At 62.8% G+C, this 13136-nt stretch overlaps 1 protein-coding gene across 1 annotated transcript in view; it reads right to left on the minus strand.

Annotated features, from left to right (window-relative positions):
- PTP4A3 (protein tyrosine phosphatase 4A3) overlaps positions 1-11453 on the minus strand; it is a 35229-nt gene extending 23776 nt beyond the window's left edge. Inside the window, exon 1 of the mRNA XM_049854079.1 lies at positions 11371-11453. The gene's annotated coding sequence lies outside the window, so the exon portion shown is untranslated. The remainder of the gene's footprint in view (positions 1-11370) is intronic.
- Positions 11454-13136: the final 1683 nt, after the last annotated feature.

Below are 13136 nucleotides of genomic sequence, written 5' to 3' on the forward strand. Positions count from 1 at the left end.
CAGGTGCTATGAGGTCCACACTAAAGGACTCAGGATTCAGCTGACTCCAGCGTGCATCCCTGGATCAAGCTCGGCCCTGCCTGGGGCCCCTTGATGGAGGAGCAGGACCCCTGGACAGAGAGCACGCTGAGAATCAGGGAAGGGCATCAGCCGGCAGCCCCACTGCTGTACCCAACCCCCGCTCAGGGCAGGGTCCAATCCACCCTAGCACCCTCATGGGGGGAGGGGGTTCTACCCTGGACAAGGGTGCCAATCCTCCACACCCACCCAACCACTGTGTATTCATGAGAGGGGTAGGGAGTGGGGCTGGCCTGTCCCTCCCTCGCACGACCTATCAACGGGGTGTCCAGGAAGCATGGGGGTCCTAGGGGTTGCTGGGCCTTGGGGTGTCATGGTGTGGTGGCCATTTTGCTCATGGCCACACCCAGAGGCACTGGGCAGGGCAAAAGGCATTCACATCTCTGCCCACATCACAGAAGAGGAGACTGAGGTCCAGCTGGAACCCAGGTCTGAAGCCACCCACAGCCTCAGTCCATACTCAGCCACTGCTCCGCTCCCCACCCCCTCATACATCCCCATGGAGGGGCCCTCTGGGCCGAGGCCCAGTCCTGAGAAATGGGGGAAGGCCCAAGGATGCCTCCACCTAACAGCCTTGCGCTGTTCCCTTGGCACACATCACCCCCACATCCACCCTCACAGCAGTCCTGCAAGGCACCCCATCAATCCATTTTACAGATAAGGAAACTGAGGCTTAGTGTTTGCAGACAGTGACTTGCTTGAGGTCACACAGCTATGACGGCTGAGATGGGACACACAGCCAGCCTGGGGTGAGCACTTTCTGTGTGTTTTCTCCTTAAGGCAGCCCCTGCAGTGGAAACTGAGCCCTGCGATGTAAGGATTCCAGGAGGCCCGGCCTGCAGAATTCCCCGAGACAAGAAGGGGCATGAGGTCAGGAAGGTAGCCAGGCTGTTGGCCAAGGCCCTGGTGGACGCACGTCAGAGGGGCCTTCTGGAGCCTCGGGAAAGAGCTCCGATGGGCCTCAGGAGGCCACGTCCAAAATAGCCGGCCTGCCGAGGGCGAGGACTCCACTGGCGCTGCCAGCCTGGGCACGAGGTCACAGCTATTTCTGGGCCGGCTGGGCAGTGAGCCACAGCCCCGCACCCCCAAGGGCCAGTGCACAAGGACGTCCAAGGCCCAGCAAGGGGTCACCATCCCCAGGACAAGGTTGGGGGCCCGAGCAGCCAAAAGGGTCTCCCAAGGTGCCGTGGATCCTTGGGAGCGGCCCTCCTTTCACAGCCCACAGGCTAAAGGTCTGTGAGCTTCACTCCTGTGCTGTCCGCACCTCTGGGGCCCCCACACTGTGCCCATCAAGTCTTGGACAGCCACCTGAAGCATCAAATCCAAGGGCACAGAGCCGGGGGAAGATCTGTTCATGGCAGAGACCCGTGTGCACACACACAGCCTACATCCCGCCAGGGCCCTCGGATGCAGACCCCCGCCAGCCCTGGGCCTGCTGCGTGTCCTTCTGCTCCTGGGACTCCCAATGGCACCAGGAGAACTTGGGCTCCACCCCATACCTCCCTGTGCCCTGATCCACGGCCCCCAGCACGCTGCATAACCCAGCAGGGACCCCCGAGCCGGGCAGGGAGGCAGAGGAGCCGCAGAGCAGACAGCTTCCGCCCACCAGCCCAGGATGTTTCCTGGGCCCCAGGGACTTCGCCCCACTTGGCAGCAGCTGGCCAGTCCGTTCACATGGGTTGACGCCACGGCTCCCAGGCCTCCACCAGTGGGGCCGGGTCAAGGGTTTGGGGACGCGGCCACTGGCCAGGACCTCGGGGACCAGGGGCCTCGGGCTGCCAGGGCTGTACCTTCTGCACTTCAGGCAAGAGGGTCCAGAGTGGGGTGAGCAGGCAGGCCGGCAGGCGGGCCCTCCTTGGGGGACCCAGAGGATAAGGAGAAAAAGCATATACGATTTAAAATACCCTGTGGCGTGCGGGACAGAGTGCCGTAGGGGTGCACTTTAGGGTGACCACGCAGATAACCACTTTACCCCCATCTGAGCCCCTTGGCGACTCTGGGATCCCCTTACAGGGCAGGAAACTGAGGCACAGAGCTGGCGGGGGGGAGGTCTGGGTCACAAGCTCACCCCCATCCCCCACCGTGGAGCTCCACCCAGTTTGGCCTCTAGATGCAAGGCCCTCCAGCACCCCTCAACACTCCCCTGTTTCAGTAGCATCTTTGATCAGGGCAGAGCCCGGCTTCCACCCCTGCCTCCCACCCACCCCATCCAGGGGGTCTTGGTGACCCTTCAGAGACTCCTGTCCGTCCTCCAGCCAACCACACCATGCTACTTGCCTTCATGCCTCCTTGGACAAGGCACACGGGGAGGCTGACACCCTCAGACCTGCCAACCGGCTCCACGCACACCCCGTCACCTCTACAAAACAGGGTACCCACACCCCAGGGCTGCTTGAGGCTTAGTCACAAACGATCTGTGTGGTGCCCATTGCAGGCGCCCAGTGAGGGGAGTGGGACCCTCCTTGACACACCCCCTGCCCACTCCCACCCACCTGTGCCCCTGCACAGCCACCCTCCCCAGGACAGGTTGCTGGCACTATCCCCAAAGTCCCAGGCCAGTCCTCCAGGGACCCACTGCCCCCAGCCTTGGCTCACTCCTCTGGAGAGGGGACAGGAGGGAGGCCAAGGCTCATGGTGCCCTAAAACCCCAAGATGCTCCCCTCCTCCATCAGCTCATAAGGACCAGAGCCTCCCAAAGGGGACAGGAAGGGTTGGGGGCGGGGAGGAGGAGAAGGGAAGAGGCAGGAGCTGAGGAAGAAACTGAGGCTGCAGAGGGGGTGCTGCTGGCCAATCGGGGCCAACTGAAGGCAGGAAGTCAGGGCAGGCTGGAGGCAGCCAAGGACACAGACACAAAGCCCTGTGGGTCAACATCCCCCCTGGATCTGGGGCAGGCCCAGCTGGCAGTGTCCGTGGGAACAGCCAGGCGGCCGGTCGCTCGGGTCATTCAGTGGGCACTGAGGCACCACGGACACCAGGGTGCGACCTCATCCCAGGGCCTGCACCTGCCGGGGCAGCCAGACCTGCAGCTGATCTAGGGGCCCCTGGGGTGACCCTGAAGGAGGGGCTGGAGGGCAGGGAAGGGTGGAGAGGGAGGAGTGTGCAGGCCATGACAGTCCTACTGTCACACCCTGGGCCCTGCCCACCTTCGTTCCCCCCTCCCCAGGGCCACAAGCCCGCTACTCTGGGAGGCCTCTGTCCCCTGACCCCCCAAGAGAATGCACCCTTTGCCTGGACCCCTCTCCCCCACCCCTTCCCCTAGACGCCTGCTATGAGACCCTCAGCTGTGCCCCGAGGTCTCTTCCTGCAGCGCCCCCATCCCACAGGTTAGGGGCCTCCCAGACCCTGCGCCTCCCCCATCACAGCACAGGCCACCCTGGGCTGGTACTGCCCTGATCTCATCCCTGTCCCCAAGACTGTGGCTTCTTGGGCTGGGATTCTGGCTGGGCCTCATCTGGGCCCCGCATGTGGGGGAGGGGGAGCTGGCAGCTGGACAGACACTTCCACCTCTGTGCCTCAGCTAGTCTCCTGGAGCACCCAGCTCCCTGCCCTGTCCTCCCTGCCCCCACACCCTGTCCTGGGGACTCCGTGGCACAGACCACCAAGCCAAGGGCTGTCCTCACAGGCCGGGGGGGGCCCCTTGGGACAGCCCTTCCGGTGACTTCCTGCCAGGGAGGTGGGGGAGGGGTCAGCAGGCCTCCAGATGGTTCCTGTGGCTGCCTGGGGGCGTGGGAACTGCCCAGCAGCAGCCACCGCAGGCGGCCTGGAGGGGAAGGGACCAGTGGATTCCATCTCCCCTCAGCAGAGCACCTACTGTGTGCCCAGCCTCCCCTCTGCCCCCATTTAAGCCTCCCAACATCCTTGAAGATAGGGCTCCATGTTCCGACTCACAGAGGGGGAAACTGAGGCACGGCAGGCATACTGCATCAGAGGCCAGAAGCTGGTCCTGCTATCTGCTAATCCAGGACTCCTTGCATTATCTAATCCTCAGGCACGAGTGGGAGGTGGGGGCCCTCAGCAGCATTTCAGAGATGCTGCAAACCGAGGCCTGGGGTGGGAGGTGCTGGAGGCTGCGCTGGGCGGGGCCTCTCACACCATCTGTGAAACAAGGGACGGTGGGCAGGCTGGCCCCATGAAGGACTGCGCCTGCTCCATCCCAGCCCCACTGGTCCCCACTGGATGGCCCTGAGCAGGGTGCTCAACCTCCCACCCTCAGGTGACACTGCTTCCCTACTGTCAGTGAGTTGGGGAGGAGGGGCTGTAGAGGCATTTCCCACTCGCCGCCAACCGCCCAGAGGGGTGTGTGTGAGGTGTGGGGGTGGGTGTGGCAGTGTGGGTACTGCTAAATCAGGCCTGAGGCCCCACCTTCCCCTTCCTGGAGCCCCTGGCACCCCTCCCTCCATCTGGGCACATCCTTCAAGCCCAGGCCAGATGCCACCTCCTCCAAGAAGCCCACTCTGACTAGGGTGTCCTCCTTTGCTACCCCCACCATGACCTCAACACCTGAGGGACGTAGGCTCCAGGAGGGTGACCACTGCAATGTGATGGATCACTTTTGTGGCCTTTCTAGCCAAGGTCTTGTAACTCCCACCCAAGTGATTGGGCGGGACTGTTCAGATATGGTAATTGTGGCCCACCAAAGGGATTGGTCAGTTTTGCCATCCTGCTGGGGTTGAGGTGAGCCCTCCCAGAGACGGGAAAGAGAGAATCCCACCACCACCAAGGTAGAACAGCCACGAGCCAGCATGTATGTCCTTTGGACCTGGGCCTCTGCACTGAGAAGCTCCTGAAAGCAGGAGACAGAGAGAGCTGTAACCCTGAAGACGGTGAAAAGCGGTGGCAGGAGAGACCTGGCAGCAGGAGATGGCATGGTGGGCTTCCCAGCCCACGGAGCGAGAAAGCTGAGTGCCTTTGGGGAGAGGCCTAGGGCCAGGGAGAGGTGTGCCAGCGAGCCCAGTTGGGAAGAGGCTGTCTCAATGAAAGAACTGTATCGTGAGTGCTCCTGAGGCTCAATCGTAACTGTCACTTCCCTGATAAACCCCATAATCATGAGTATGGTCTGTGAGTTCTGTGCGGCCACTGCAATGAATTATCAAACCCAGCAGAGAAGTAGAGTGCCATGGGAGGGACGGCTGGTGTCAGAATTGGTAAAGATGGTGGAGAGAGGAGGCACATTTGACCTCCGCCTCATAGGAATGGCCTTGGGCTGTTGACCTTGATTCTCCTTCCCCCTTGTGGGGTTGGAGGAGGTCAGACGCTCCCTCTATGCCGTTTTTATAACCGTCTCCTGCAGGTCCTGCTCACCTGTGGGGTTCCTTCCAGGGCCAGCCCCACCTCCACTTCAACCCCTCAGGAACACACCCAGGAGCCACAGTCTGCACTGTTTAGCCCACCTGGCTCCATGGGATCAGGCCCCTTCTCTAATTGTTGTACTCATGGTTCAATACCTGGCCCACCCAAAGGCTCTCCTCGTGGGTAAGAGCCCACAGTGGGAACAACATGAGAGGCCACCACAGGGGTCTGTCCAGTCCCAGGGCCCAGCCAAGGGGGCTGTCAGGGGAGAGGCCCATGGTCAAGGTCAGGAGCAGCAAAATGCAGAAGGGCAGGCTTCATCCCTGCGAGCTCAGAGTCAGTGGCAGTCCCAGCTGGTTTCAAAACCAATCACCATGTCTGTGATTAGAACAAGAACTGCATACTTGGGGCTCTGTTTGAAAGTCACTCCCTCTAAAAATGATCTCCTCAGGGCCAGATATTGCTGTCACTGCAGACCCCAGACCCCACACAGAGCCCAGCCCCAGAGCATGACCTGGCAGAGAGGGAAACTGAGGCACCCACGGATGCGCTCCCCCAAGGTCACAGCTGTGGAGGTAAGTCATGTGCTACCATGACCCCATCACAGTGGCTGACACAGGACTGGAACGGCAATCTGGCTTGGTGGCTGGGGCCTAACCACCAAGGCCACCTGGCTGTGTCCTGGCCCCTACCCCATCTGCTGTCCCCAGATCCCCATTCTCTAGATTAGAAAACTGAGCCCCAGGAAGGGCAGGGCAGACCCAAGGTCACACAGAGAGCCCTGGCAGAGCTGGGACCTCATGGTTCCCCAGGGCCCTGTGGTGGCAACAGCCAGGTCACTGCCAGGAGGGGTGGCCGGGAGCCAGCTCCCGGGAAACAGGCCACCGGGTACCCCCTGAGCTCTGAATGGCAATTCCCAGCAGATGGACCGCCTGGGCAGCTGGCCAGACAGAAGCAGAGCCCCCGGGAAGGGGCCTCAGCAGCTGACCCCGGACGACAGGGAAATGAGAGAGTGTTTGCCTTGGCAGGGCCCAATCCAGGCGCAGGAGAGGGGATGGTGCCACGGTGGGGAGACGAGAGAAAGGGGTACCCTCCCCGTGGGGTGGGGGTGAGCAGAGGAGCAGGTACACCCCAGGGAGAAGGGTGGTGGTGGCAGGGGCCCCAGCAGGCAGGCTGGGCGGGAACTCTGGGCGGGGTGGTGAGAGTCCTCTTCCAGGAAGCCTGAGTCACAGGAGGGGCCCCGGGGCCAGGAGAGCGGCCGGAGCTGGGTCCCAGGGGAAGGGGCCGGGGCAGGGCTGCCCGCCCGCCCGCTGCGCCAGCCCTGGCTTCGGGGTCTCTGGGCAGCGGGTGAGACTGAGGCCGTGGGAACAGGCTCCTGCAGCTCCCAGGAGGTGGGGGGAGGTGGAGCTGGGGGCCCTGGGTCCAAGGCCCCATTCTGCAAAAGCGGAAACTGAGACTCAAGAGAAGAGCCTGCCTGAAACCACCAGGCCAATGGTTTGTCATCGGCTCACTTGCCCCCTGGGCAGCCCAGGCCTGGACACCCCATCTGGGCCGTCAGCAGTCCCCATCCCCATTTCCCTGAACATCGGAATGGTGATGAGCACGGCCCAGACCCAGGCAGCCGGGGTTCAAATCCCGGTGCATCTTCCAGGCTGTGTGACCCTGGGCAAGTGGCTTCACCCCTCCCTGACTCAGGTGGGACGATAATAGGAATACTCACTTCAGAGGGTGGGCTGCTGGGGGTCAGGAATAAATACGCACCGAATACTGCCTGTGAGTTCATGACGTCAGCACTAACACCCACACCCCAGAGAATGCCTGCCTTCTGCTCATGGAACATCACCAGGCACTGCTGGGGCCCCTTCACGTGGCACTTGGTTACGAGGTGATGGAGGCAGGGGTTACACGCAGGGCTAGGCCTGGTTCCTTTGAGCCAGTGGGCAGGGTGGCTCTGGGGCAGGCCAGGGTGGGCGAGGGGAGACAGCCCTTTATGTCCCCAGCTGGGACGGTCCCCAGAGCAGCAGGCTAACTACGCTGTTGCTTCAGCTCCTGTGAGAACATGAGCCCCCAGCTGCGGGGACCCCTGCTCTGGGCAGACGCTGGCAGGGGCCAGAGTGGGCGTGGACAGGACAGGGCGGAGGACAGCAGGAGGGACCCCCTGCTCTGGGCAGACGCTGACAGGGGCCAGAGTGGGCGTGGACAGGACAGGGTGGAGGACAGCAGGAGGGACCCCTGCTCTGGGCCATGGGGGGGCAGCCAAGGGGAGGTGGGGTACGCAGATCCTTGAGGGACCCCTGGCTCGGCCCTGAGCGGGCAGGTCGGCTGGTCAGCTTAGTTCCTGAGCCTGGGCTCCGCTCCTGCGCCGGCAGCGGACAGTGTGTGTGGGTGGAGGGAAGGTGGGTTTCTGGGGGTCGTCAGGGCCACACCGCAGGCAGGAAGAGCAGTGCCAGCTCCTTCTCTGAACCGTCTTTTGTACAACAGCCTTTGCCCAGGTCAGGGCATCAAGTGAGGCCCTCAGGGTCTTGACCTAGGTCTGGGGAGCCCCGTGGACAGGAGACACGTACAACCCCACCGCCAGGTGAACTCCTACCTAAACTTCAGAACGCACAGTCCCTGTCCCCTTCTCTGGGAAGCCTTCCTGGACCCTGACACCTCACCCTAGGGTGATCTGTGCCTCCATTTCCCCCAGCCTGTGGCTCTGCTGCCCACTGCCCTGCAATCTCTGCCTCTGCCCACCCTCCCCAGGCCAGGCTTATCCGACTAGTGGGGGTGGGAGCCAGCTCTGGGCACATGCACTGCTGCTGCCACCAACCATGACTCCCAGCGCCACCCTAGCCACAGCCCTGTCCAAAATAAGGTAATTCCACCTTTGCACCTGCGTCCACCTCACCACCCACCCAACTCTGAGCGGGCAGGGAGGGTGGGGTCGTTCCTGCGGCTCCTGCGGCTGATCTGGGTAGGAAGGAGGGAAGGAAGGTTGTGTTTACTGCTCACCCCCTGGGCACTCACTGACCCTCACACCCAGCCTGCCAGGTGGACATACCACAGCTGCCAGTTTACAGGGGCAAACACTGAGCAGGCGAGACGTGAAGTGACCGGAAAGACGCAGAGCCGGGCCCTCATGACAGCAAGCCTGTGCTCCAGCCTGGCCTCGCCCTGCTGCATCTGTGGACAGAGGGGTGCTGGGGACCAGAGCAGGCAGGTGACAGTGAGGGCAGTGGCGTGGAGGTGGGGAGGGCCCACCGGTGCAGGGCCTGGCAGGAAGCAACATGCACCCGGCAGCTGGGAAGGCTTCCTGTAGGAGGTGGCCCGGCCAGGCCCAGCGCACAGCATGTGGCAGAGGTGAGAAACCACGGTGCATCACCTGGTGGAGGCCTGTGGTTTGGCTTCAGGCCTTCGGGTAACCAAGGCAAGGCCCAGGTCTTGGGGGCTGTTATGGATTGAATTGTATCCCCCCCAAAATGTGTGTCAAATTGGCTAAGCCATGATTCTCAGTATTGTGTGATAGTACACCACTTTGTGATCTGATGTGATTTTCCTTTGTGTTTTAAATCCTACCTCCGAGATGTTAATGAGGCAGAATTAGAGGCAGTCATGTTAACGAGGCAGGACTCAATCTACAAGGTTAGGTTTGATCTTGAGTCAACCTCTTTTGAGATATAAAAGAGAAAGGCGAGTAGAAAGAGGGGACCTCACACCACCAAGAACGAAGAAGCAGGAGGGGAGTGCATCCTTTGGACCTGGGGTCCCTGTGCTGAGTAGCTCCTAGACTGGGGGAAGATTGGTGACAAGGACCTTCCCCCAGAGCTGACAGAGGGAGAAAACCTCCTGGAGCTGACGCCCTGAATTCAGACTTCTAGCCTCCAAAGAGAATAAATTTCTCTTTGTTGAAGCCATCCACTTGTGGTATTCCTGTCACAGCAGCACTAAGTGACCAAGACAGGGGAGTAACCGCAGGTCTCTGCCGCCTCCAGACCCGGCAGCTCCCTCTTTGCTCCTCTGGCAAAATGCCACATGGACCCCACTTAAGTGGCCTTTCCACTTAACAGGCCCTTTTGCCAGGGCCTGCTGCCTAGTGAGACGGAGTCCCCAACTGCACAGAAGGCCCCAAGGAAGTCAGTACACTCACCGACACACTGCCCACCACTCCGCTGCCATCCCAGTGGGGGGGGGGGGAGGTGACGGGGTCCACATGCGCATCTCGTCCCAGCTCCAGGGGCAGCAAAGGCAGCGTGGGAGTACTCACACCACGGAGAGCGGCAAAACCACAAGCCAGGGTTCCATTCAACATTTACCAGCAAGCCCCTGCCCAGTGCCCTGACCTCACTTTCAAGCCCACCCAGGCTTGGTGACTCCAGGTTCCATCGCCCTCTTGCTGAGAGGCCACCAATCCAGCTCTCCTCCACCCACAAGCCCCTGCTGCTGACTTGCATGGGCAGCTACCCATAGCCAGGCCCTGAGCTGGCACTGAGGAGACATAGGGACCAGCTGAGGCCCCCAGCCACGTCCCCACAGCCAGGGGAGGTATCCTGGAGGAGGGCGTGTGTGAGGAGGGGTCAGCAAGTGAGGAACCAGGCTGAAGGGCACAGCTCATCCCTGCCTGCACCGTCTCCCAGCACACTGTCCACAGCCTGTCCCACCCCTGCCTGCCCCCCCCCACCTGCACTTTCTCCCGGCACACTGTCCATGGCCTGTCCTACCCCTGCCTGCCCCACCCCACTAGCAGGTGAGCTCCGGAGGGGTGGGCCCCATCGCCCACCTTCAAGTCCAGCACCAGAGTGAATGCTTGGCAAGCATCGGGGGTAGCCAGCTCCCCAAGGGTCTATTTGAGGGAGCAGCCTGGGAATTCCCACATGGCCGGAACACCTGTCCTGAGGCCTCCCATCAAACCTGCTGCTAGTGGAGTAAAGCATAGCATCTACACAGAGCTGCCAGGTGGTCTCAGTTTGGGCCAGATCACAGGTGCTCTGTGTGCCTCTGACCCCCAACTGCCAGCTGGCCCCCTAACAGCTCACTGAGGGCTGTCTTGGCGGCCGTCTCCAGCCTAGAAGCAGGGCGTACCCGGAGTCTGCACACCACACCAACACCCAGCACTGCCATCATGTGCAGAGCTGACCCAGAGTCCACAGGCCAGGGAAGGAGGGGTGGTGTGCATCTGTGTGCCAGGGCTCAGGACACCCAGCACACCACAATGGCTGGACCCTGTACCAGCCCTTAGACCCCACATCACAGAGCTGCCAAGCAGGCTCACTCAACAGCCAGGCTGCGGGCCTGCAGGGTCACATGTTGGGCTCAGGAGAGGACAGGCCAGGGGGATGCCACCCTAACCCCAACCCTGCCAGTTGTGTGTTGGGAGTCACCTGTCTAATCCCTGGGGCCCCTGGGACAAAGCCTTGGACCTGGTTCTGCAGCCAGGGTACTGCATGAAGAGGCAAGGCTTTGCCTGAATGCCCAGCACGTGTGCAGGTCTGAGCCAGGTCTGGAACCTCGGTCCGTGGGACCTGGAACTGGGCTGCCTCAGACATTCACTTCCTGCCCGGCAGGGAAGCCTTGCGGGTTCTGACTGGCAGGCGTGCTGGTGCCAGGTCTCCCCACAAAGTGCAGAGATGGAACTGAGCCGGGGGCAGAACTAGCCAGACCCTGGACGGGCGTTGAAACCAAAAAAAACCCACTGCCGTCGAGTCGATTCCGACTCACACGGGCGTTAGAGAAGATAAACTCAGGGTACAGAGCGGGGTCTCCCCGCGGGCCAGGGCGCCCCTGGGCCGCCTTCCCGGCTCAGCCCTGCACGTGACAGCCGACAGCCGTGCTCCGGGCGCAGGGCCTCCAGCGCCAGGGTGAGCCGGCCAGGAGGGAGGGACCGGCGGACCGAAGGACTGACGGAGGCGGCGGCCCTCCCGCCTGCGCGGCCCCGAGGCCGTGCCCAGAGCCGGCCCGCGCGCCGACGGCCCCGCGCGCCGCACAAAGCGCCGGCCCCGCCCCGAGCGGCGCGGGGACACTGACCTGGTCCGGGCGGCGGCGCCGGCGCAGCGGGCGAGGGCTCGGGACGCGCGCACACGGCCCCGTGCGCCCACGACTGAGCCGCGCGAGCGCGCAAAGGCGCGGCCCCGGCTCTGGGCGCACCGCACCGCCAGGTCACGTGGGGGGCGCGGCCCAATGGGAACGCTCTCCACCTTTGCGGTCGTGCGCGCGTCCGGTGGGAGCAGACGGGGACCGGCTGCTGGGGGCTGACGCAGGGTCTGACCGTGGCCGTGGCCGTGGCCGTGGCCCTGGCAGGCCGGTCGAGGCGTGGGGCCCGGGGCCGGCGGGAACCCCGAGTGAGGATGAGGAAGGCGGGCGCGCGAAAGGGTTGAGGGCGGAGTCCGGAGGCCAGGCGCCCACGAGACTTCTGGGGTCCTCAGTTTCCCCATCTCCCCCAGGGGAGCTGGGCCCCCGCCCCTCCGGGAGGGCTTGTCGCGGGGATGGGCCCGGGTAGCACTCTCCTGGCCGATTGGTTCAAGCCCCAGTCCCCTCCGTTGAGCGGGTATACAGGGCGGGGCTGCCTGAGCACCCGTGTGTCCAGAGCGGACCCACCAGACCCGCACCCAATGGGATTCCGAAATGACAGCTGTCCCTGTAACTGAGACACAGATCCTGGTGGGCAGGGAGGCCGGTGTAGCGGGGTCCACCTCCGAGCCTCAGCAGCCTCCACTCCTCTGTGACACGGGGTGCCCAGGAGGAGGGGTTTCAGCCACCAGCTGCCTGCTGTGCCGGGGGGTACCTTCTGGACCAGCCTTCCCGGGGAGGCTCATGGCTCGGGTTAGAGAAGAAAGGCTGGTGGCACGTGCAGGGGCCCAGGACAGGGGCAGAGAGGTGGGCCTGTTGGGTCCCTGGGGAGTCTCATCCTGCCCAACCAAATGGCCTGCCCCTCCCCTCAGGCTGGCAGCCTGCCCAGGCCCTGTCTCCACTCCCCTAGGGAGCATGCCCCTCCACCCATCCACCCTCAGCTGCTGCACTGACCCCTCGAAGGCAAGAGTGGAATGCACCCTCTTCTGCATAAAGTCCTGCAGGGCCACCTCGCCAGGTGAGGCCAGAGCCCTCGCTGGTCCCCAAGGCTGCCTGGCCTGGCGGGTGCTCCACACCCCTCCCTCCACCACCACCCCCTCCCCAGCTTGCTGCCGCAGCCTCGCTCACCTTCACATTCCTCCAAATTCTTGGGATCGTTCCCACCTGAGGGCCTTTGCATGGGCTGTTTCCTTTGCCTGGAAACTCTTGCCCAGACTGTCCCCCCAGTGCCATCCCTCCATCACATTGCTGTCAATCACGGCCTCCCCTGAGAGCTCAGCCGCTGCTGGCAGCCCCCCTCTCAGCCCATCTGCTGGGCAGTTACACACACCACTGACCTTTGACTGACAGGGACCTCACCTGGCTTATCCCAGCTGTGCCCATAGTGCCAGGACCAGCTTCTGGCACACAGATGGGTGGCTGCAGGTGGGTGGTGCCCAGGAGCTCCATGCTTCCTCCCAACAAGGCAGCTGGCGGCAGCGGGCAGGGCTTTGCAGAGCTGGGCTGTGTCAGAGGAGGCACAGAGGCGCTAGGCAACTTCCAAAGGCCACACAGCAAGTCGGGAGTAGAGCTGGCTCCAGGGCTCCCACACTGAGCCACAAAGCCAGCCAGGCCTGTCTGTGCATGTCCAAGCAGAGGTGGATAGGAAGCCTGTGCTGTTAGTCCAGGCACATGTGGAGTCCTAGGAAAGAAAAATCCTCCACTTAAATGCCCCCACTGTTGGT

Source organism: Elephas maximus, chromosome 15 (genome assembly GCF_024166365.1).
Source record: "Elephas maximus indicus isolate mEleMax1 chromosome 15, mEleMax1 primary haplotype, whole genome shotgun sequence".
Lineage (NCBI taxonomy): Eukaryota > Metazoa > Chordata > Mammalia > Proboscidea > Elephantidae > Elephas > Elephas maximus.